This window comes from Coenobita brevimanus, chromosome 94 (genome assembly GCF_032717465.1).
Source record: "Coenobita brevimanus isolate Jiangsu-jjx chromosome 94, ASM3271746v2, whole genome shotgun sequence".
Lineage (NCBI taxonomy): Eukaryota > Metazoa > Arthropoda > Malacostraca > Decapoda > Coenobitidae > Coenobita > Coenobita brevimanus.
Window position 1 is genome coordinate 8,545,373 of NC_137047.1, and position 24,082 is coordinate 8,569,454.

The following is a 24,082-nucleotide window of genomic DNA, read 5'->3' on the forward strand; positions in this document are numbered from 1 at the left end:
TAGAAGGAGAGGTGGCAGAGGAGATAGAGGAATACAAAAGGTGAGGTGAGGTGAGGAAGGGGCAGAGTGTGAGAGGAGAGGCGGGGGCGGTGTGTGGGTAATGACAAGGTAGGGACGAGGGTTAAGATACTTGATGAAATGCCCTCACCTACCTTCATGACCCCCCTACCCTCTCCCTACTTGGTTACCTTCCCCCCCTCCCTCCCTCCCTCATTCCCTCCCTCCCTCTCTCTCTTTCTCTCCATGCCTACTTCCATCATGCAGTTTCCCTCTCTAACTGTTACCTTCCCTCTTCTCATTCTACTTTCCTCATTTCATTTTGCTCTCTCTCTCTCTCTCTCTCTCTCCTATCCTTCCAATTTCCCTCCATTCCATTAAGCCCTTCAGGATCCAATAGTTCTTCCCTGACACCCCTCCACTCTCTCTCTCTCTCTCCATCTCTCTTTCTCTCGCAGAACACATCCTCTATTTCCCTCACCCCTCCATCTATATCCTACCCAGCGCCCTCCTCTCCCTCACTCACTCCTTCCATCCTATTCATCCACGTCACCCTCCACTTAACCATCTGTCAGGTGGTTACCCTGTTAATTAACCACCCACCAATCTACCCGACTCATTATCTATTTTATGGCCTTCTTCTCTTAACTGGCTCTTTTGTTTCTCCTCTCTTTTCCTTCTCTAAATTGTTTTGTCTCATCTTTGTTTATCTCCTACCGTCATGCTTCCACTCTAACCCTCCTATGTTCAATTTATCTATCTACCTTGTTCACTATCTACTAGTCTACCTCATTACCTACCTGCCTACTATCACCTCGTTGACCAACTGCTTACTTAAGTATCTGGCTACTCATTCCCTGTCTCCTCATCCTTCTACCTACCCACCCACTTAGCCTACCCGCCTCCTTACCTTCTTCCCCACCTCCCTGTCAATGGTCTTGCTTGTCTGCCTACCGACTTACCTCATTATCCACCTCCTTACCTACCTTCCTACCCACATCCATATCTACTTGCCAACCCACCATCTCATCTACCCACGTCTTTAAATGCCCCCCCGCTCTCCCTCTCTCTCTCTCTCTTCTTACCTACATGTCCATTTCCTTCCCTACCTACCTGCCCTCCACCTCACCAACCTATACACCTGTCCATCACCCTACCTATCAACCAACACTTTGCCTGCCTTCACCTACTTACCTGCCTACCAACCTTTTTATCTACCTACTTCTTCCACATATACCAACCCAGTTCCTTATCTGCATACCTACCTACCTACCTACTTTTCTTACTACCTACCTACCCATCTTTATATTCATCATCTACTCATCTATCTATCTATCTATCTATCTGCCTGCCTGCCTCCCTACCCCTACACTATCCAGTCATCCTCACTAGATAAGCACTAAATTTACTTCCACTTCCTCGGCCTAATGACTCCTCTCACTGTCTTCCTAATTATCTATCGATCTCCTGGACTGAACGATCCTATTATCTCTCTCTCACTAGCAATCTATTTTAGACGAGAGAGAGAGAGAGAGAGAGAGAGAGAGAGAGAGAGAGAGAGAGAGCATGGTATGAGGGAGGCTCGTGTAACAAACCAAGTGTGACGGTCACCAGCGGCAGTAGGCGTGGGCAGGCAGGGAGTTAGGTGGGCTGAGGCAGGGTGGTAGGGGCTGAGGGAGGAATTAGGGTAGGGCACGGAAGGCTGGATTAGGGACACTGGATGGCGGGTGGAGAGGAGAAAAACGAAGATTAAAAAGGAAAATGATGGATGATGAATGCAGACGGGATTACCTGAGTGAAGAATGAAAAGGAATACATGGCTATAATATATTTTTTCTACCTCTGGGCATATACTCTGACAGTCCAAGCAGCCCCTCTTACTAGCCCCGCACTTCACATGTCACCACTTCAGCTCCAATATCCACCGTCCATACTGAATACATGCTGGAGTTGTAATATTCAGGACTGAGAAGGTGGTGCTAAGGGGAGGATTCTACGTCGTCGAATATTGTATCGTGAATTCAAACCCTCAGAATGTTCCCTGCCCCACCGTGGGATCGAATTCACGTCCTTTCTGACAGCCTGGCTATTCCGTTCTGGCTATATAGGCTACATCCAGGCAATTTTACTTATCAAAGGAGAAATAAAGGATGAAAATGATGAAAATGGAGGATATCGAGGTCTGAGCTGAGAGAGAGAGAGAGAGAGAGAGAGAGAGAGAAAACGCGGGGGAGGGGAGGAATAATTGAGAAAGGTAGGGAGGAGATGAGGGTGGAGAGGAAGGGTTGAAGGGAGAGAGAACACTGTGGAGGGTTTGACGTCAATGGTGATAGAGAGAGAGAGAGAGAGGTTGGTAGGTTAATAAAAAAAAAGCAAGAAAGGTGTACACATAGAGTGTTTCGTAGGTAGCTAAGTAGGTAGGTAGGTAGATAAGCAGGAAGGAAGGAAGGTAAGTAAGTAAGTAGGAAGGTAGGCTGGTCTGTCAGTAGTTAAGTCAGATGGTAGTTAGGTAAAAGTAGGTGGGGTAAGTAAGTGAGTAGGTAGGTAGTTAGGTAGGTGGGTAGGTGGGCAGGTAGGTAAGATAAGGTATATAAGCAGGTACGGTATGTATGTACGTAGGTACCGTAGGAAGGTAGTAGAAAAATGGCAAGTAGAAATGGAAAGGGAGAGGGATGAAGGGAGACATCATAGTGCGGGGCTGATATCAGTCTAGACCCCCCCTTGCTCTCAGTTATGAGAGAGAGAGAGAGAGAGAGAGAGAGAGAGAAAATGGGGTTCACCAAGACAATACACCCTCTGAGCTCTCAATTTTTCTCCACATGAGTGTGAAAGTGAGTGGAAGAGAGTTAGAGCAAGTGAGAAATAAAGATGGAAGAAAAGAAAGAGTGTAGTATTCACCATCAGGCTAGCCCTCCCTCTGTGCTCTCAGTTTTACGTGACAGGCGCAGTTTTCCCTCATATCAAAGGCTATTTCCTACATAACCTGACCTCCATTATATTACATTTTCCGGACCCCTACACACCGAAGGGAAGGGGTGAGGGAGAGGCAGGAGAAAGGAGAGACGAGGGGAGTTAGGAGGGGAGAGAAAGGGTAAGGGGTGGGAGGGGAAGGATGGGGGACTGAGGGGTGAGGAAGGGAAGACAGGAAGGAAGGGAGGGAAGGGGTGCTGGGTGGAGGAAAGTAGAGATGATAGGCATACTAGAGAAGGGAAGGGAAGACGAGGGGAGCGAAAAGGTGAGAGAGGGAAGGGGTGAGGGGAATAAGGTATGAGAGGTATGCTGGAGGAAGGTAGGGAAGGGGTTACGGATAAGCTGGTTACGAGGGAAGCGGAAGGGATATTCTGAAAGTGGGGGGAAGGGACGGAATGAGAGACAAGCAAGGGTAGGGAGAAGAGAAGGGGGAGGGAAGGGGGAAGAAGAGAGGGAGGGGAGGGGAAGGGGAGAGGGAGGGGAGGGAAAGGGGGAGGAGAGAGGGAAAGGAGGGAAGGGGGGAGGATAGAGGGAGGGAAGGGAAGGGGGGCTGGGTGGGATGCTGGGGGATGTTTGACTAAGCTAAGCCTAAAGTTGGGTGGCAGGGATGTAGGGAATGTGCCTGTGCGTGTATTTGTCCACTGTGTGTGTGTGTGTGTGTGTGTGTGTGTGTGTGTGTGTGTGTGTGTGTGTGTGTGTGTGTGTGTGTGTGTGTGTGTGTGTGTGTGTGTGTGTGTGTGTGTGTGTGTGTGTGAGAGAGAGAGAGAGAGAGAGAGAGAGAGAGAGAGTTTGGTGTACCTCCAAATGTTATTTTGTGTGTGTGTGTGTGTGTGTGTGTGTGTGTGTGTGTGTGTGTGTGTGTGTGTGTGTGTGTGTGTGTGTGTGTGTGTGTGAGAGAGAGAGAGAGAGAGAGAGAGAGAGAGTTTGGTGTACCTCCGAATGTTATTTTGTGTGTGTGTGTGTGTGTGTGTGTGTGTGTGTGTGTGTGTGTGTGTGTGTGTGTGTGTGTGTGTGTGTGTGTGTGCGCTCCCTCTTCCATCACAACCTCTATCACCCTGTCATCTCTCTCTCTCACAACCATCAGATACACATTCTCTTTTTTTTTTTCTAACCCCATTTTCCGTCGGTCGGGTTCTTAGAGTGGAATTTGTTGAAGAGATAAAGAGGAACGAGACAAAGTGAAGTCAGGGTCTCTCCGTCTAGGGCATGTCAGTCCTCAAATTTACGAGACCCATACAGCGGCCTTAGAAGTGAGGAGGAAATTGAGTTAGACAGGCCCTGGACACTTCAGTATACTGGTGAAAATAAACAAACACTTAACGAGGTGTTTAGCTAATAACTTATGCTTCAACTGTGCTGCTTACTTATTCATTTCTTATCCAATCACTTATCTATCTGCCAATCTACTTATTTATCTAGCCATTCATTTTTAAGGCAACATAATAATACTCAGGCTAATACCAGGCAAGTCTGTTCAGCTGATAGACTCTCTTTCTATTTTTCTTTTTCTTGTGACATTTGGTATCTTACGGCCACAATTAAGTGACTTTACACTCACCAGAGGCAAATTTTTATAGGAGAGACTTTACTAATTGGATAAAGCCTTCACGAATCCCTTTAATATGCGAGGCCCGTCCTAAGTTAAATAAAATCTTCCGGATCTCTCTCTCTCTCTCACCGTACCAACTTAAGGGCTGCATAATGTGACACGAAGCGACCTTAATATTACGAATCAGACGTCATAAAGTTAGCGACAGGAGGAAACCAGTCGAAGATGACATTGGGTTAACATTATACGGCTGAATTCTCTCTCTCCACAAACTTTTGACTAAATACAGGGCGGTTCATGTATAATCCTCCTCTTCCACTCCGCCGGGACATTTCTTGTGTGTTGCGGGTACGGCTGTCACTGTTATCAATGTTTATCTGGCACCATTTATTCACTTCCGACTCCCACTGCCACACTCACGCCCACACCAGTAGACTGTGCCGTCCCCGCAACATACAAGATGTCTCAAGGTGTTTCTATACCCTGTTTATCTTCACTTGGCCTAGATTTTCGTCCTTTTGCAGTTTATTCCACGTAGCTGAGTGGCAGAAACAGACGATGCTACAGCTCTACATCCTTTCCACAGCACCTCTTCCTAACTAGCATCATACTTCAGTGTTGATCTCTCGTTAAAACTCGGCATTCAAGACGGAGAGACGACAATTTTAGGCCAAGTTATAGTAAAGGGCCTACTGCAGCGACCACCCTGTATGTTGCATTACTGTCTGAGAATTATACACCTGAAATTCGATTACAAATTCGATGAACGGGCACCCCCGAAGCTAATGTCGTAACTATATCCTTTTTACTATAACTTGGCCTAAAATTACCATCTCCATCTAGAATATTAAGTTATAACAAAAGATTAACACTTGAGCACGATGCTAGCCACAAAGAAGTGCTATGGAAAGGATGTGGCACCACAGTTCTGTTTTATTCTGCCATTTGGCCACGTGAAATAAGCTGCACTAGGACAAAGACCTGGGCCAACTTAAGGTAAAAGGACTATTATACGTAAGATATGCACGAATAATTCACCCAGCCAAGGAAAACCTGAGAATTACTGAAAAATGAAGATCGATGCCTTTCTTAACAATGAAAAAGTTGTGTTGGAAGAAGAAATAAACGTACTGAAGAGGCAGATTCGGATTCATGTAGAAAGATTATTCACATGTGAATCAGCATCTTCCCTACGACATTATATATCCAGATAAGCGTTTTAATTGAAGGTAGTACGGTTGTTGGCCTATAATTTTATTCAAGAAAAATCATCCCCCAAAATAAGTAAATAAATAAATAAATAAATAAATAAATAAGGCAAAGAGTTAATATAAGTCACACCTATCAGTTCATGCTAAATGAATCTATTTCACACACACACACACACAAACACAAACTTAATGGCTGATACGCACCAATGCATAAAAACGATATCAACTGTTGCACGTAAATGGTGCGTGCTGTGTTCGGCTCAGCTTATCATATTAAACATCACCCGTGCACGAATTTAACAACAACAACAACAACAACAACAATAATAATAATAATAATAATAATAATAATAATAATAAAAGTAATATTAATAACAGAATGGTTGTTACCTGGATCCGATTCAATGCGTAATCTGAAATAATTATAAGGGTGACAGTTTCTACATTTACAAGTGGTGATGATGATGATGATGATGATGATGATAACAATAAATAAACAATTAAATAAATACTATTTTTTACCTGTCTCTACCTCCAAGCTTCACCGGAAATAATATGGAAGTCGATCTACGTCCACACTTCCTACAAATACCACGTCACTTTCCGCAAAACGCATAAATACCACACCTGAATAATTCCAGGCGTGACGTTTGGTAATTAAACGCCAGGGTTTTATGATTTTTGTGACGCAGATTTATGGATTTTCTATTGTTGTGACGCGGGTTATGGAGCAGAAAACTCAGCGTCACTTTTTTTTTTTAAGCAGTCACCCTTAGTTTTTTTTTTTTTTACCTCTTCAGTCAGATGGCATACCTTGTTTTATTCTTGTTTTTTTTTCCAGACGATTTATATTCTTGTTTTTCCCCATACGGTATATGTTCTTGTTTTTTCAGACTGTTTATATTATTGTATTTTCAGACGATTTATACTGTTTTCCTCAGACGATTTATATTCGTGTTTTTCCCAGACGATTTATATTCCTGTTTCCCCCCACACGATTTATATTTCCCCCAAGGACGATTTATATTCTTGTGTTTTCCCAGACGATTTATACTATTGTTTTTTTCCCCAGGCTATCTATATACTTGTTTTTTCCCAGATGATCTACATTCATTTTTTCAGACGATTTATAGATTTTTTCAGGCCATTTACATACTTTTTCCAGACGATTTATTAAGTTCAGGAGTGATTTTTGGAACTATAGTGGCTGCATATTACTCTCATTAACCCCACTTCACTCCGATGACCAATTTATTTTATTCTTGCTATCATCAGACGATTTTGTTCAGTTGGAGACGTCGAACTTGAGTTAAATACTGCTTTTACTAACCTCTTCACAACAAGAAAACTCCATCTTCTCGAATGTAAGAAAATTCTCTGGAGGAAAAAAGAAAGAAAAAAGAAAGAAGAAAGTAAAAAGACTATGAAAAGAAAAGAGAAAGAAAGAAGAAAGAAAGAGCCGACGCCAAACTGAACGGGTTAATCAGGTCCTCTGTTTTTTAGTCGGTCCCTTTTTTTTTTTTTTTTTTTTTAAATCAGCCTGGAGCATGGAGGGTGATTACGGTAATACACGGGAAAATCAAACACATTATTTATTGACCGGTTTTGCATAATGGGGTTTTGTGGTTTGACTGAATGTTGTTGTTGCTGTTGAAGGTGATATATATAATTACAATTGTTACTCACATCAACGCGTCGGTAGTGTGTGCATCTAACAATACTTCTTGGGGACGGACATTTAAGAAGGTGAGGTAGTATGTCCTTTCAAGGGATCTCACGTGTTCCCATCCTGCTGAAGCTCTCTCACAAACACCTGCCAATCCATCACAATTTTCCACTAGCAATTCTACAACTACACACAGTAAGTCTTTCACACCTACTATATACCCATGAGTGAAGTACTGGGGTGGTGCAGGGTACCGCTCTGACGACAGAAAGAGAGCCTGCGAATCTGTTCCCTTTCACGACCCTTAAAACACTCTTGAACGTGTATAGTACAGCTGCCCGCCCATGTTTGCCGTGTGCATGCTAGCCGCCACAGTTCACATACATATACGTGTATACCGGTACGTTAATACATACATACTAAATACACACACATACTACATATATACATATACATACATACATACAGCTCTTCGTCACATCTCATTTAATCTCGTTTAATTATACAGCTTACTAAAGAATACAGCATAAACGCTTTCATTCACACAATGTTTAAAATTTGATTTATTAACATAAGTGGATTTCCCGTTTAGGTCGTGACGTAATTCACAGCAAGTGACTCTCTCTCTCTCTCTCTCTCTCTCGCCGCACTGAGCACTAGTATGAAACAACCAATCATACCATCCGCTTTAAGTTTACACACGTACACACACATGTACGCACCACCTAGCTATGAGCACACGTTAAAACTGTGTTTACGCATACATACGCACACTGACAGCCTACACACACTGCTAACAGTCTCCCTCTCCACCCCCTCTCTCTCTCTCTCACACACACACACACACACACACACACACCCTACCATACATAATGTTAGCTATTTGTTTGCCGTGATAGCTTCAAACATTATCTGTGCATTACCAGTGACCAGTACTTACCAGCCTACCTACTTACCTACCTACCTACCTACCAAAAGTTATTATCTGTTGCTGTGATACTGTAATTCCCATACCTATATAGTCAGATTAGAGGACTGAATAGACTGTAGTCGCGGAGCAGGACTCTGAGATTGTCATTATCGTACCCTGGCAACCTACCATTCGAGAGTGCGTCCGATTTCGTATATAATATGTTATACACGAATATTATTATACACGAACATATTATACACGAATCATATTATTATGCACGAATATATTATACACGAATATTATTATACACGAACATATTATACACGAATCATATTATTATGCACGAATATATTATACACGAATATTATTATACACGAACATATTATACACGAATCATATTATTGTGCACGAATATATTATACACGAATAATATGACACACGAATATAAGTATGCACGAATATATTATACACGAATAATATTACACACGAACATATTATACACGAATCTTATTATTATGAACGGATATATTATCCACGAATATTATTATTCACGAACATATTATACACGAATATTATTATACACGAATATTATTAAACACGAACATATTGTACACGAATCATATTGTTGTTCACGAATATATTATACACGAATAATATTCCACACGAACATATTATACACGAATCACATGCGTCTGATATTATACGCGAAATCACGCACTTTTGAATCGTAGGTTGCCAGGGCACGATAATAACAACCTCAGAGTCGCGCGCCGCGGCTATAGTAACCAAGGAGACTCATTTTTAGAGCAGGGATAAAGCTGACTAAATTTCATGGAACCACAACATAATATTCAAGCTGTCAGTGGCCCACTTCCGTCAGATAAACACAAATTTACAGTAGAATTAGTGTTGTTTTTGTTAGCATTATAATGTTTAGTTTGCTTCATGTTTACGTCTGTCCGATAGCACGATAACTCTCTCTCTCTCTCTCTCTCTCTCTCTCTTATCTTTTGTCTGCCTGTCTCGAACCTTTGTGGGAACGACCTTGCTTCTCTTTACGTCTCAGGTTAACTCCTTCTTTCCTTCCCTTTTTTCCTTAATTCCTTCCTTTCTTCGACGTCTCTTTCTTTCCCTATTTCCCCTTCCTCACTTTTTCCCATCCAGTTCCCTTTTCCTCCTCCTAATTCTTTTCACCATTTCCACTCCTTTTCCTTCCTTCTTCCTTTTCACATCCTTCCCTCTTCTCCCTCCCTATTCTTTTCAGCATTTCCTCCCTTCCTGCCATTATCTCCTTCGCCCCCTCCTTTTCTCCCCTCCTTGCCAGTCCTCGTACCCTCTCCCCCCCTCCTCTCCTCCCCCTACGACTCCCCCCTTCCTCTCCTCCCCCTACCCTTCCCTATCCTCTCTGCACAAGGGCCAATTTAAATCCCAACTCCAGTACGAACTGACGTTCAAACTCAAGTGCCAACTCAGGTCCCAACACAGTTACCAAACGCAAGTACCAACTTAAGTCTTAACACAAGTACCAACTCAAGTCATAACTCAAGCGTTAACTTAGTCCCAACTCAAGCGGAAACTTAAGGATCAGCTCAAGCGTCCCAACCCAAGCGCCAACCTAAGTCCCAACTCAAGTGCCAACGTAAATTACAACTCGTGTCAACTCCCAACTAATGAATCAACTTAAGTGCCAACTCAAGTGACAACGTGCCAACTCAGGTACGAACATTAATCCCAACTCAAGTGAAACCTTCAGTGCCAACTCAAGTGCCAACTTGGGTCAAAACTCAAGCGCCAAGGTAGGTCCCAATTCAAGTGCCAACCCATGTCTCAACTCAAGCGCCAACCTTAGTCCCAACTCAAGCACCAGCTTAATCACAACTCACGGGTCAGCATAGGTCCCAACTCAAGTGCCAACGTTAGCTCCAACTCAAGTGCCAACGTAAGTGTCAACGAAAGCTCCAACTAGTGCCAACGTAAATGCCAACTCAAGAGCTAACTTAAGTGCCAACTAAAGCGCCAACTTATGTTGCAACTCAAGCGCAAACATATCTCCCAACTCAAGTGACAACATAAGTGCCAACTCAAGTGACAACACAAGTGCCAACTCAAGTGACAACATAAGTGCCAACTCAAGTGACAAAATAAGTGCCAACTCAAGTGACAAAATAAATGCCAGCTCAAACGTCAACTCAGGTCCAAACTCATGCGCCAGCTTGGGTCTTAGCTTAAGTTACAACTTAAGTCCCAACTCAAGCTCCATCATGTTTCATCTCAAGCGGAAACTCAAGTCCCAATTCAAGCACCATCTTTAGTCCCAACGAAAGGGCGAGCTTAACGTCCCAACTCAAGCATCAACTGAAGTTCCAGTTCAAGCACCAGCTTAAGTCCCAACTCAAGCGCCACCTTAAGTCCAAACTTAACTGCCAACTTCAGTGCCAAATAAAGTGCAATCGTAAATGATAAGTGCAAATGTGAGTGCCAGTTCATGTGCCAACTTAAGTGCCAACTCAAATGCAAACTTAAGTGCCAACTCAAATGCAAACTTAAGAGAAAACTCAAATGCCAACTTAAATGCCAACTTAAGTGCAAACTCACGTGGTGACGTAAGTGCCAATTCAAATGTTAAGCTTCGACCAAAGTGCCAAATTAAGTCCCAAAATAAGTGCCAACTTAAATCCTAAGACAAGTGCCAACTTAAGTCCTAAAACAAGTGCCAACTTAAATCCAACACAAGCGCCAATTTAAATCCCAGCTCAAGTACCAACTATAGCTCAAACTCAAGTGTCAACTCAAGTCCCAACACAGGTACTACTTGGGCCCAAACACAAGTACCAACTGAAGTCCTAACACAAGTACGAGCTCAAGTCCTAACTCAAGCGCTAACTTAAGTCCCAACTCAAGTGCCAACTAAGATCCCAAATCATGCGTCAACTTGTCCCAATCCAAGCACCAACTTAAGTTCCAACTCAAGCACCAACTTAAGTTCCAACTCAAGCACCAACTGAAGTCCCAACTCAAGTGCCAACGTAAGTCACAACTCAAGTGCCAACGTAAGTTACAACTCAAGCACCAACTTAAGTCCCAGTTCACAAGTCAACTCAAGTCCCAACTAAAGCGCCAACTTACGCTGCATCTCAAGCACCAACATTAATCCCAACTCAATTGAAACCTTAAGTGCCAACTTAGGTCAAAACTCAAGCGCCAATGTAGATCCCAGCTCAAGCGCGTACTTAAGTTCCAACTCAAGCGCCAACTTATGTCCAACTCAGGCGCCAACCTAAGTCCCAACTCAAGCTCTAAAATACGTCTCAACTCAAGCGCCAACTTAAGTCCCAACTCAAGCGCCAACTTAAGTCCCAACTCAAGCGCCAACTTAAGTCCCAACTCAAGCGCCAACTTAAGTCCCAACTCAAGCGCCAACTTAAGTCCCTACTTAAGCGCCAACTTAAGTCCCTACTCAAGCGCCAACTTAAGTCCCAACTCAAGCGCCAACCTAAGTCCCAACTCAAGCGCCAACTTAAGTCCCAATTCAAGCGTCAACTTAAGTCCCAACTCAAGCACCAACTTAAATCCCAACTCAAGCGCCAACTTAAGTCCCAACTCAAGCGCCAACTTAAGTCCCAACCCAAGCGCCAACTAAAGTCCCAAGTCAAGTGCGAACTTAGTTCAAACTTGTCCCAATTTAAGTGCCAACTTCAAGTGCCTCAAGTGGCACTCAGATTGCACCTATGTGGAAGTTTTCTACTTAAGTGCCACTTAAGTTCATGTTCCACTCAAGTTCCTCTTAAGTGGTTCTTAAGTGGCACTTAAGTGGAACTTAAGTGGCACTTAAGTTCAACTTAAGTGCCACTTAAGTTGCACTTAAGTGCCACTTAAGTTCAACTTAAGTTGCACTTAAGTGCCACTTAAGTTCCACTTAAGTGGAACTTGAACTTAGTGGAACTTAAGTAGAACTCTTCCGGATAGGTGCCATCTGGGTGCCACTTTAGGCACTTAAGTTGGCACTTACATTGGGACAAGTTGAAACTAAGTTGGCATTTGAGTTGGGACTTTAGTTGGCGCTGAGTTGGGACTTAAGTTGGCGCTTGAGTTGAAACTTAAGTTGGCGCTTGAGTTGAAACTTAAGTTGGCGCTTGAGTTGAAACTTAAGTTGGCGCTTGAGTTGGAATTTAAGTTGGCGCTTGAGTTGGGACTTAAATTGGCGCTTGAGTTGGGACTTAAGTTGGCGCTTGAGTTGGAATTTCAGTTGGCGCTTGAGTTGGGACTTAAGTTGGCGCTTGAGTTGGGACTTAAGTTGGCGCTTGAGTTGGGACTTAAGTTGGCGCTTGAGTTGGGACTTATGTTGGCGCTTGAGTTGGGCCTTAAGTTGGTGCTTGAGTTCGGAGCTACTTTGGCACTTGAGTTTGGACTTAGGTTGGCGCTTGAGTTGGGACGTAGGTTGGAGCTTGAGTTGGGACTTAAGTTGGCGCTTGAGTTGGGACTTAGGTTGGTGCTTGTGTTGGGACTTAAGTTGGTGCTTGAGTTGGGACTTAAGTTGGCGCTTGAGTTGGGACTTAAGTTGGCACTTGAATTGGGGCTTGAGTTGGGATCTACTTTGGTGCTTGAGTTGGGACTTAGGTTGTCGCTTGAGTTGGGACTTCAGTTGGTGCTTGAGTTGGGAATTAGTTTGGCGCTTGAGTTAGGACTTAAGTTGGCGCTTGAGTTGGGACTTAAGTTTTCGCTTGAGTTGGGACTTAGGTTGGCGCTTGAGTTGGGACTTAGGTTGGCGCTTGAGTTGGGACTTAAGTTGGCGCTTGAGTCGTGACTTAAGTTGGCGCTTGATTTGGGACTTAAGTTGGCGCTTGAATTATGACTCAAAGTTCGCGCTTGAGTTAGGACTTAGGTTGGCGCTTGAGTTTTTACTTAAGCTGGCGCTTGAGTTGGGGCTTAAGTTCGTGCTTGAGTTAGGACTTAAGTTGGAGCTTGAGTTGGGACTTAAGTTGGTGCTTCAGTTGGGACTTAAGTTGGTGCTTGAGTTCGGAGCTACTTTGGCACTTGAGCTGAGACTTAGGTTGGCGCTTGAGTTGGGACTTAGGTTGACGCTTGAGTTGGGACCTAAGTTGGCGCTTGAGTTGGGACTTAGGTTGGTGCTTGTGTTAGGACTTAAGTTGGTGCTTGAGTTGGGACTTAAGTTGGTGCTTGAGTTGGGGCTTAAGTTGGTGCTTGAGTTGGGACCTACTTTGGCGCTTGAGTTGGGACTTAGGTTGGCGCTTGAATTGGGACTTAGGTTAGCGCTTGAGTTGGGACTTAAGTTGGTGCTTGAGTTGGAACTTAGGTTGGCCCTTAAGTTAGGACTTAAGTTGGCGCTTGAATTGGGAATTAAGTTTTCGCTTGAGTTGGGACTTAGGTTAGCGCTCGAGTTCGGACTTAAGTTGGCGCTTAATTTGGGACTTAAGTTGGCGCTTGAGTTAGGACTCAAAGTTGGCGCTTGAGTTAGGACTTAAGTTGGCGCTTGAGTTGGGACTTACGTTGGCGCTTGAGTTGGGACTTACGTTGGCGCTTGAGTTGGGACTTAAGTTGGAGCTTGAGATGGGACTTAAGTTTGCGCTTGACTTGGGACTTAAGGTCGCGCTTGGGTTGGGGCTTAAGTTTGCAACTGAGTTGAGACTTATGTTGGAACGCTTGAGTTGGGACTTAAGTTCGCGCTTGAGCTTGGACCTACGTTGGCGCTTGAGTTTTTACCCAAGTTGGCACTAAGGTTTCACTTGAGTTGGGATTAATGTTGGTGCTTGAGATGCAGCATAAGTTGGCGCATGAGTTGGGACTTGAGTTGACTCGTGATTTGAGATTTATGTTGGTGCTTGAGTCGTTACTTGCGTTGGCACTTGAGTTGTAACTTACGTTGGCACTTGAGTTGGGACTTTAGTTGCTGCTTCAGTTGGGACTTCAGTTGGTGCTTGAGTTGGGACTTCAGTTGGTGCTTGAGTTGGGACTAAAGTTGGTGCTTGGATTGGGACAAGTTTACGCTTGACTTGGGACTTAAGTTGGCGCTTGAGTTGAGACCTTAGTTGGCGCTTAAGTTGGGACTTAAGTTAGCGCTTGAGTTAGGACTTGATCTCGTACTTGTGTTAGGACTTAAGTTGGTACTTGTGTTTGGACCCAAGTGGTACCTGTGTTGGGACGAATTGACACTTGAGTTTGATCATTAGGTGGTACTTGAGTTGGGATTTAAATTGGCGCTTGTGTTGGATTTAAGTTGGCACTTGTTTTAGGACTTAAGTTGGCACTTGTTATAGGACTTAAGTTGGCACTTATTTTGGGACTTAATTTGGCACTTGAGTCGGAGCTTTAGTTAACATTTGAATTGGAATTTACGTAACCTTTCCTTACCAATATACCTACCCACCTACTTACCTATCAAACTACCCACCTACTTACCTACCTGCCTAACTACAATGCCTACCAAATACTCTGACACCTCTGAACCAATCTCAGTTAACCCCAACTTATATACCCACCCACCCACCTCCTTCCCTACATACCTACCAACCTACCTACCTATCTACCCACCCACCTACCTACCTACCTATCTACCAACCTACTCCTGTGATATTTTAAAGGCCATCTCATTAAGCCTTTTAACGGCAGGGAATTTCAGTGCAGAGCGATTCACTCTACCGCTACAACCCCTTCTCTAAGAGTGGGTTTGCCGTGGCTGAATGAAATCGTCTGGCCTTTGCGTGTTTCACCTAGCTCGGGGGCTGAAAAAGGCAATACAACTACGGCTCTCCATCATTTCTATTGCACTTTTTCGTGACTAGTAGCATACTTGAGCGCTGATTTATTATTACAAATCAGTCAAGATCGTGACACAGCAATTTTAGGCCAAGTCAGAGTAAAAAGACTATGAGTATAATTATAAACTGATTAACTTCCCACCTACTTAAAGCTCCACAGGTTCAATTTTCTACTTCATTTCTAAGAACTTTCACATATTCTAATTCAAAAGAGTCCTCTGTCGCACAAGTTCCCTATTCAGTGACGCTGCGTACTGTGACTATTCGATATTGCAACATGTTTACCAACCTATTCAATTGCTGGAGTCTAAACGCAAACACACGCAAAAAACAAACACGTTGCCATGTTTTTAAGTGTATGTTACGTTTATCTACAAAAATAGTGAACACCATGATAGACGCATACAAAATCAAATGCATACAGTGATAAGGTTGGTGCTGGTGCTGTTAATGTGGTAGTAGTAGTAGCAGTAGTAGTAGTAGTAGTAGTAGTAGTAGCAGTAGTAGTAGTAGTAGCAGCAGCAGTAGTAGTAGTAGTAGTAGTAGTAGCAGTAGTAGTAGTAGTAGTAGTAGCAGCAGCAGTAGTAGTAGTAGTAGTAGTAGTAGCAGTAGTAGTAGTAGCAGTAGTAGTAGTAGCGGTAGTGATAGTTGTAGTACTGGTGGTGGTGGTGGTGGCGGCGGTAATAGTAGTAGTAGTAGTAGTAGTAGTAGTAGTAGTTGTTGTTGTTGTTGTTGTCCAAAGCTTACCAGGACATCCAAACATATGCATACAGTGAAAAAAGCAAGTAACATAAACCATACTACACAGTCATAGCAATCTTTATTACTAGAGACACATATCACGTGCCAAATAAAGTACACAAACAGTAAAACACCCACACAAGCCGTCCATACACGTGATGCAGTATAAACATTGTCACAGGCACTACAAATATAAATAAATAAAATACACACATACGTCAGATACACTTACAGTTACGACAGTGCACACACACACACAAATCTGTAGTTATGCCAGGGGACTCTCTCTCTCTCTCTCTCTCTCTCTCTCTCTCTCTCACACACACACACACACAAGGCATTCAAGGTTGCGGCTAGTAGACCACTGAATGTTTTAGCAGGAAATCTTGCCGCACTTCTCTATGTAAGGCCTTTCCTCTCCCTGCGACCCCCTCCCGCTCTCTCCCTTCCTATATAATCCTCTCTCTCTCTCTCTCTCTCTCTCTCTCTTTCACACACACACACACATTTCTTCATTTTCCTTCCTTTTATTTCTATTCCCTTAAATACGTTTCTCCAGCAACACTGTTTTTCCTCAATCTCTTACTCCCCAAAACTTCGCTCATCCATTTCTTTCTAATTTCATCGCCCAACGTATATACTCTATCTCCCTTTTATCTCCACAGATTTCGTTCCCCCCTCTTTCTTAACCACTTCAACCTGATGACGTATATCAGCTTATTTATGCTTCCTCCAGACAATTTTGCTGGGCTATGGAGAGGCTGTCTGACAGGGAGGGGGGGGGAAGGGAGGGGGGGTCAGATACAGCCTTCATTAACCTCTTCACTGCTACAGAAGAAAATCGTCTGGTTGTAGCAAGAATATAGTAAAAAATAAATAAATAAAAGTTATATGACTGGGATTTACGACCTACCCCTTCGGTTTTCCATTTCTTTACGTTTTAACCTTTCTTCGTGTTTATATTTCCCTTCGGCCATCCGTCTTCACCCACGCCTCCTCCTCCTCCTCGCTGTCACTACTCTCCTCGATCAAATATTTCACCTCCGTTTTCCCTGTCATCTCTCTCTCTCTCTCCATCATTTATGTTACAAGCTCGTCTTTCCCATCTTTTAACACCCTATCGGTCCATCTCTCTCTCTCTGCATCTATCTATCTATCTATCTATACATATACGGTAGTACAAACACTATTGCTGGTACGTACTAACTTGACCTAAAATTACCATCCCTCCATCTTCACTTACAATAATACAGTGACACTTGGATACGATGCTAGTCACGAAGAAGTGCTATGGAAAGGAAGTATAGCCGCAACATTGCATTTTTCTGCTACTGAGCTACGTGAAAGAAGCGGCAATAGGACGAAAATCTGGGCCAAGTTGAACACGGTACTGATATATGTTCGGAAGAAGAGGCCACCGCAGTTCCATAGCCTCTAACCCCTTGAAACATGATTTCTTCTTTCGGTTTCTTCTTGCTAGGTACAGACGATTTTATTCACCGGAGGGAAGCCGTTCTGTCGTGAAGGAGCAGTGAAACCAAATCCAATCCTTCCAGTTCGTAAAGTTTCCCTTAAACTCAGTGATATATATTCTAATAAATACAAAAATAAAAATGAGGTCAACAAAGCGAAGAGGATAATCGTAAAAACTGAGGCAAGTGATAAGGAGGAAAGTTAACATTAGGGCAGATAACTTCATACATCCCGGATCAGAGGTAAAGCCAAGCGACTCCAAGTAAGCTCTTCCCTTTATGCAATCACAATATTGGGGAGGCGGATCCATTACGCTGTTCTAATATCCGACAGAATGGCAGATAATACCCCAGTGAGCAATACTGAGCTTTTCCCTGATGCTTAGAAAGGTGTAAGGAATTCTACTACACTGATAATACCTAACAAATTTCTGCAAAAGGAGGATACACTAAAGATATTGACAAAGAACTCACTATCAACAAACAAGGCTACCAAGTAAAGTATCTGGAAACTGCTCAAGTATGTCTGAATATAGTTTTTTTTTTTTTTTTTTTCCGGAATCACATTACACAGCGAGGCGTGGACCTTGCAAGAGGGGAACAAGTCAAGAGTGAGAGCAGTGGAAATGAGTTACTTGAGAGGAGCATGTGGAGTGACATGGAGGGACAGGTTGACGAATGAAGAAGTGAAGGAACGTTGTGGGGTAGATGTGGATGTGGTTGAAAAGATTAGGAGAAATACACTGAGGTGGTTTGGACATGTGGAGAGGATGGAGAGTGAAAGACTGACTAAGAGGGTGTATGTGGGTGAGGTGGAGGGAGGGAGAGGGAGGGGTAGACCGAGGATGAGGTGGAGGGATGGAGTTGAGAGGTATATGAGGGAGGGGGGGGTGAGTTGGGGGGAGGGGAGTCAAATGGTGGGTGACAGAGTGACTTGGAGGCGTTTTGTCTGCGGCCACCCTTTGCGGGATTAGGGCGTCGGGCTATAGATAGATAGATAGATAGACATTACACATAACAATGCGGCAAGTGCTTACATTCTTCAATTAATTAATCTGTTTACCGTGTCTGACTATGGGGAAAAGTTCAACAACCCGCCTCCGTGGGCGCAGCAGTCCTCCTAATTACCACACATCTTCACATGTTACTAGTTCGGCATTGATATTCACCGTCCGTAAGGTTTTCACGCTGGGACTGTCTCATTCAGAATATGGCCGAAATAACCCCCAGAGGACTTCTTTGGATTCATGCTGACGTAATTTATTCTGAATGCGTGTGGATGAAACTGAAAGGATTTGTAGTGGTCTGAATGAGAGTGACCTGATTTGACTGAACTTCAATGGACATGACGTGCACTAACCGAATCTGGTGTGACTTACTTGGGTCAGGTGTTCAAACTACTGTCAGGTCTCTCCGTTCTGACAACATCAACTCACCTGAAAGGAAAAGAGAATGTTTATATTGATGTAGTCTGGGAGAAATTGATGTTACACTGCATGGAATGGAACTGTATTGATTTTTTTTATTTGCTTTTCCTTCTTATGTTCATCTGTTAAGAAAAAAAAAAAAAAAAACTGGCTGTAAGTAGTAGGGATGAAATAAAATGCGTCACTATACTGCAGGCGATAATGACAACTTTTAGCCAATTTACGGCGATGGGTTTTTCTAAGCTAAATAAAATCGTGTGGCGAAAACAGAAGACAGAGCGAGAGAGAGAGAGAGAGAGAGAGAGAGAGAGAGAGAGAGAGAGAAAACGTCATTAAACTAAAATGATTACCCAACAGACAATTCTGCCGATCCCAATTATCACCAAAAGCCCCCCGCACCACCGCCATCACATCCTCATCATTATCCTCCTCCTCTTCTTCCTCCCCCTCATCATCCTCTTCCTCCTCCTCCTCAACATCATCATCATCATCATCATCCTCTTCCTCCTCATCATCAACACAATACGTCTAATTATTTACAGCAAAGCAAGCCTGGCTCGTCTGACCCACGCAGTGCTCCCCCCCCCCTCTCTCTCTCTCTCTCTCTCCTTGTGGTCTAGTTTTTGAGCGTCATTAGCCCAACGATTCGAATCCAAAGGGTAACTGGGGATTTTTCTTTCCTGTAAAACGATACCAGAGGCGTAGATTGGTCTCCCATGATTTAACTCTTCTGGACTACCGTAGCCTAGCCTCGGGTCCCTACGCACTGAAGGGGTAACGCGGGACTAGCTGACACTGTTTTAGACTGAACTATATTACTACACGAGGTCTCCCCTAAGTTAAATAAAATTGTCTAGTTGCGATAATAAAAATAAATGCTACTACTACTAATCATCATCATCATATCATCATCATGGTACTGAGGGGTCAACATCGTTCCATAACATCCTCACATCTACTCTGAACATGACATAACTCTGATCCACGTCTTCCCTTTCCGCATCTCAACCTTCCATTCATCCACTCCACTCTTCCGCCTTCAACCTCCATCCTCCTTACTCATACCCTGTCCCATCCTTCCCTCTATCCATCCTCCCTCAGTATTTTCGTCTTCCTCTGTCTGAGCTCAAGCGTAACTCCTCTCGCTATCTGCTAATTAACCTTTCCGCTCTTACTCTACCTCCTGGTTACATCCATACCTCTGTTCACCCTTCTTGAGTAGTGTGTTCCACCTCTTTGTCTTTGTCCATCTCAAACTCCTCTCATACTGCTAATTAACAGAGATTGCTTGCACTCTCACTCGATAGTTATTTACTCAACCCTTCATTCCTCAGACTCCTTCCTTACACTGTCCGCTAATCTATCATACTTCTATAATTCCTTTCCACTTTCTATCCTCCCCCCTTCTCTCTCTCTCTCTCTCTCTCTCTCTCTCTCGTATTTTGAATTTGTTCTACGAATTAATTCGGCAACGTAACTTAGACTACCTCGCACTCCATCAGCTCATTAATGGAGACTGTTTCTAAGCCCTTCGCAACGGGGGTAATCTCTTAAGCTAAATATAATCGAGTGACGGTAAAAGAACAAATGAAAATGATTACACTGTGCTCCCAAACCTACTCCCTTCTCTCTCTCTCTCTCTCTCTCTCTAATCCTCCTTTTTTCCTTCCTATCTCATTCACTCTCCATGTTTCCTTCTCTATCTCCCTAGCCAATTCCTTCGCTCCTTTCTTCCTTCCCTCCCCCTCAGTTCTTCCATTTCTACCTGTCTCCTTCCTTACTCCTCTCATTTCTTCCTTCCCTCCCTGCCTCCTTCCTTCTTTCCGCTCTTTCACTATGTCTCTCTCTCCTTCCTTCTCTCCCTCCCTCTTCTCTCTCCAACCAGGAAGCCAACCAGCGTGTACCTTCTCACCTGCTTCACCTCTCCTTATGTACACTCGATTCATTCACTGCTCCTCTTCCTCCTTCCCTCCCTCCACCTCTTCCCCACCTTTATTCATTCTTCCTTTTTATTTCCCTACTGCCCCTTTCCTTGATTCATTCATTGCTACTCTTCCTCACTCCTTCCCCCCCTCCTTCACCTTTATTCACTCTTCCTTCTTCGTTTTTGTTTACCTACTGCTCCTTTCTCACTCTTCCTTGTCCCCTCTTCCTTTCTGTTCATCTGTTTCTCTTTCCCCATTCGCAATGCTCACTCATTTCATTCACTGCTTCTCTTCCTCCCTTCCCTCACCTTTATCCATTCTTCCTTTTCATTTCTGTTTACCAACTGCCATTTTCTCATTCTTCCTTGTCTCTACCCCTGATTACTTTTCCTCAGTCTTCCTTGTTTGCTGTTCCTTTTTATTTTCTTACTCTCCTTTCCTCAGGCTTTCTTTGTTCCCTCTTCTTTTTATGTCCACATACATCTTTTCCCTTAATCTTCATTGTCTGCTCTTCTTTTCCGTACCTGTTCTCAGGTCCTTATTTTTCCTTGCCTTTTCATCCTTTTTGCCACCTTATAACTCTTGTTCATTATTTTTCTTCCATTTTCTTTCTGATTGCTCCCTTTCCTTCACTCTTCCTTACTGCTATTCCTCTCTTATTTTTAGATTCTTCCTCCCACTTCCTCATTCTCCTTGCCTCTATTCTTTCTTCTTTTCTTTCCTCCTGTTCACTTCATTTTCCGTTACCTTCTCTTCTCTTTACTGAACTCCCTCCCTCTTCCTTTCCACACTCTTCTCTGCTTTCACTCATCTATTTCTTTTTGTCTCAGACATTCTTGATTCTCGACCATCATTGTCATCTGCTCTTCAGCTTTTCTTTCTCTCATTTCCTGTGTTTTTCCCTCCGTCTCCCCTCTCTTCATTATTCCCCATTTCCATTCCTCTCGTTTTGTGTTCCTACACCTCTTGCTCCTCATTTTTATACTTCCCATCATCACCCTATCACCCCTTCACTACGAGAGTTCTCAATAAACTGACTAAAACAAACTGGCGATTCATCATCATCACCATTATCATGACCACCACCATCACCACAACAACCACCACATCACTTACCACCACCACCATCTTCTTGCCTCCTTTTCCCACAGGTTAACAACTAGATAAAGAAAAAATAATCACCATTAAGATTTTAAACACTTCAAGCGATGGTTTAATTTAAAAAATATTCTTGCGTCTGCCTGGTGCTTTGTCTTGCTTTCTTCTACTTCCTCTCCAACTTCCTTTTCCTCAATAAAACTTGTTCCTCGTTGCATATTTTTCTCTTTACCATCCGCTCTCTCTCTCTCTCCTCGTCTCAATAAAAATTCTCCTTCTTGTTCCTCTGTAAATTTCTTTTCCTAAACATTCCTACATCCCTTCCTCTCCCCTGCCGCCCCTTCCTCTTTGTACCGCTTTCTCTGTCTCTTCTTCATCCTTTTTCCTGTTTCCTCCTTTTCTTCTTTCCTTTCCTCACCTCTCCCTTCTTCTCCTTCTCCGTTCTTTTCGTTTCCTCATCCCTTTCTTCTTTGTATGATTCATTTCATTCTTTTTTGCCAACCTCAACCTTTTTCTATATATTTTTTCCGTACCTTCCCAATTCCTCTTTGCCCCTCTCTCTCTCTCTCTCTCTCTTTCTTTTTCTTTATTTCTTCGACCATTTTCTCTAGTTTTACTTCCAGATCTACAGTATAGTATAGTTTTCCGATTGCTTTCCCTTTCGGCTTCTGATCATCCTCTTGTTTCTCCTATTTCAGTCTCTCCATTCTCTTACTCCTTTTGTCTCTACCTTCTCTCTTTCCTTCAGTCCCCTCCTCCTCTTCTTCCTCCTCCGCCTCCTCTTCCTCCTTGTCTCCACGACGTCGCCCCTTTCTATCAAGAACCTAAAGACAGGGCAATCAAGGCGTTCTCTCTCTCTCTCTCTCTCTCTCTCTCTCTCTCTCTCTCTCACCAATTACTCCCTTCTTGACTACTGTACCTTCTTCCTGTTTTCTGTAACCTCCCCCCTCCCCCCCGTCTCTCTCTCTCTCTCTCTTCTCTCTCTAATCTTCCCTACTGCCTCTTCCTCTCCCCTTAATCTTTTTCGCCATTTCTTCGGACCTTCGGCCATCTTTAGTCTTTTTTATCTCCGACCATCTCCCATTCCCTTAATCCTCACAGTTATTCTCTCTCCCTCTCTCTCTCTCTCTCTCTCTTCCAACTACCGGTATTCCTTCCTTGACTCTGCTCATTCCTACACCCCCCTCTTTCTCCCCACCTACCTCACCCACCCACCTCCTTAACTTCTATCAATCCTTTCTTTCACCCCGCCCCCTCCCCCCCCACCACAACAATACCCACAGCTCTCAATGCCTACACTCCACGCCTCTCCACCCCCACTCCACCCTTTTCCCACACAATCGCCCTAACAATGCCTATCTATCGCCGATACCTACCACGAGCAGGAGAATAAGAGAGGATTGAGGTAGGAGGGGGAGGTTAGGTGGAGGGGGTTGGGGGAGGTTAGATGGAGGTAGCTGGGTGGGTGGGACGGTCTTTTGTTATTCTGTTTTTCTTCAACATCTCCGTTTTATCGACAGATCCCACCTATGTTGCATAAAAATCGACTTAGTGTAAGAAGAATAAAATGTTAAAAATCTCATCTTTTTCTTTAGCTCCCTTTTTAACAAACAATGTCTCCTCAGTGGAAACAGATGTACTTACTTACGGTATCAAGAAATAAACATACGTATGGTATACCGAAAAATCAACTCATGAAAGCAAAAACAAAAGAAAAATATCGACTTCACATAAAAAAAACAAGAAGGATACAATATACTTACGGTAACAAAATTGGGAAAAAATATGTACTGAATGATTTTGCAAGACTCTCTACACTATATGTCCCTCCTAAGCTGAACATGGGTCTGGAGGTTACTAGAATAAAATAAAATTCATGTTATCTTACTGACGACCACTGAGAAGGTTATTGAATTCACAGTCCCAATTGCCTCTTGTCCCACTTACTGAGGAGCAGACACAATGGCCTAAAAAAATATGTCAAGTGAATTATCAGACATCAATTTCCTGGTACACGGCAAAATATTAATACTGTTCCTCCCAGATTATTTTATCCAGCAAAAGGGATATCTAGTACTGATCCAATTAACCCCTTCACTCCGATTACCTATTCCTTTGTTTATTCCGGCAACCTCCAAACGATCTTATGAGGGGAAGGTGGTGGCAGAGCTTGTAGGTAAGTGGCCTGCACTCCAAATGGACCCAGGTTCGATTCCTGGCTGGGGATGGGAACAGTTTAAGGATTTGAACTTCGTTAATGCAGACGTTACTGGTCTACCATAAGACCCGCCGACATGTAAAAGTACCCCTGCTAATACCAATACACCAGTTCTGTAT

General features: G+C 43.4%; 1 protein-coding gene across 1 annotated transcript in view; it reads right to left on the bottom strand.

The window, feature by feature from the left end:
- LOC145412799 (uncharacterized) overlaps positions 1-24,082 on the bottom strand; it is a 370,382-nt gene that overhangs the window by 263,522 nt on the left and 82,778 nt on the right. The gene's annotated exons all lie outside the window — the stretch shown is intronic.